Source organism: Sinocyclocheilus grahami, unplaced genomic scaffold (assembly GCF_001515645.1).
Source record: "Sinocyclocheilus grahami isolate Dianchi unplaced genomic scaffold, SAMN03320097.WGS_v1.1 scaffold12.1, whole genome shotgun sequence".
Lineage (NCBI taxonomy): Eukaryota > Metazoa > Chordata > Actinopteri > Cypriniformes > Cyprinidae > Sinocyclocheilus > Sinocyclocheilus grahami.
The window spans coordinates 3,309,116-3,311,440 of NW_015505191.1; positions in this window are offsets into that span (position 1 = coordinate 3,309,116).

The following is a 2,325-nucleotide window of genomic DNA, read 5'->3' on the forward strand; positions in this document are numbered from 1 at the left end:
CGATATATTGCCCCAGAAATAATTGCGATAAGCGATATTATTGTCATTTTAAAGACCATTTTAAACCACTGAATATATAATCATAATGTAACGGCATAATAAGGCAAGAAGGCCTACATGCTTCCAAATGACAACAAACTTTTAATTTTTAAGAATATTTAGATCATGAAAATTAAGTATCAAAATATTAGATACCTTAAAAAACTTGAATAAATAAATAAACATTTTCTAGCAAAAAGTGCAAAGTAACAAGTAGAAAAAAATAAAAATGGATAAAGAACTTGTATGGAGATTTTTCCATCTACAGATTTTTCCCTGACCTTCTTTTCTCTGTAAATTAAGGGTGCACACTATTGCTGAAAAACACAATCACTACTTAGCAGTCAGATGTCCGTATGCACAAAGGCACAGATCCCTACACAAGACCATATCTGCAGATGAAACTTTTTTTGTAGAAGCATTTTTTAAATTTGAACTAGCACCTCATGACTACACCATGTTATGTACGAGAAGCTGCAAAAGACACAGGCGCAAGTGGAATGTACAAAACACGGTGACATTAATTTTTAAGTAAATATAATGGGCGATATATTGTGTCACCAAAAATGATTGAGGTCATGTACATATATTGCGCGATAAGTCAATATATTGATTATTACGACAGGCCTATCTGTGTGCACAATTCCTTGTGTTTTCACAGGAATTATATTAGATCAGTTTACATAGTTTCCACACCAAGACATCTGGAATCACTTGTCACTGTCCATTAGTAAACTCCTCTACTTAAGATTTCCAGGTATCAAGCATCATTTACTCCCTATAAGTGCTGTTTTGTTGTCATAAGTAGCATGTACACAGAGTAATTAGTGTTTACTCAAGTTGCGCTAGCTGTTCTTCATCAACCTTTGTGAAACAACGAGTTCGACAGATGTCACGAACAACAACATTCTGGGGTTTTTTTCTCCGTTGTTCTTTTAGGCTTGATCCCAGATGGAAAATGGGGCCCTCCTGTGCCATTCTTTGACTTTCTGGCAATAATGGACCAAGAAGCACCGACTTACGCAGCTCAGAGGGCTCCTAAAATAAAGACTGGGGGCAGGGAAGACCACAGAGAGCAGAAGCATGTGGCCCCAAACCAAAGACAAACCCCACATCCATCACCAAACCCCCAAGCACCTCGCCAGCACTCTGAACTATAAGTCCTCTCATGGCACAGAAGGTTATGTAAGCAATTCACATGACTGCTTGACATCTGTTCGATTTTACATTACGTGTGACGTTAACATCTTCAGTGCTATTGGCAGAAATGTGTGTATATCAGAACGTGGCTATCACACATTTTCCAACGTATTTTTCACAAATCGAATGGACTTTTCCTCAATTAAATCAAGCTAGTTTACATTTTAGTGCTGTAACTTTATACTTTATACACAGAATGTGATATTTAAAACCTGAAAAAGATCTACAAGAATGTATTTATCCAACGCATTTATCTAAATGTTTTTGAGAGACCGTATTATTCCGATTTGGTAATGTTTTTATACAAATACAGAGCTTCACATATGGATGACATTTGCAAATTTGTACATTGTCTGTTGTTTCAGTCATGGAAGAACAGCAGCTGAGTTTTTTTTACCATATCGTGCTGCTTTCATGATGGAAAGACTAACGTCAAACCTGAAAGAGGCTGGATCTTTGGTTGATTGCATTGTTAAAGTTAATTAGCGAGGGAAGAACTACTTTTTAATTCAAACCATAGTTACCAAACGAGCCCCCCGTCTTTTGTGTGCTGCCGGGATCTGTATCCAGTATTTAAACCCTAATGCAGATGTTTTTGGGAACTTTTTAAATACCAATTTTTTTGGCAATGAAATGCGATCCCAATATGTGGTTGGATGCACATGCATTTTAACGTGAGCAGAAATGTTCATATATACACTCAACCATGTGAAGGTCATTATATAGGATAAGCCTGCATGGAAACTCCATAAGCATACTAGACCTCTGTTTACAGTATCTGTGCTATGTCCTCACATGAGATCTCTGACTTCTGCAATGAACATCATTTCAGCAGTTAGTTGAGTCTCATTTGAGTGTTTATATGTGACCCTGGAGCACAAAACCAGTCATAAGTAACACGGGTATATTTGTAGCAATAGCCAACAAGACAATGTATGGGTCAAAATGATCAATTTTTCTTTTATGCCAAAAATCATTAGGTAAAGATTATGTTCCTTAAAGACATTTTGTAAATTTCCTTCCATATATATATCAAAACTAAATTTTTGACTAGTAATATACATTGCTAAGAATTTAATTTGGACA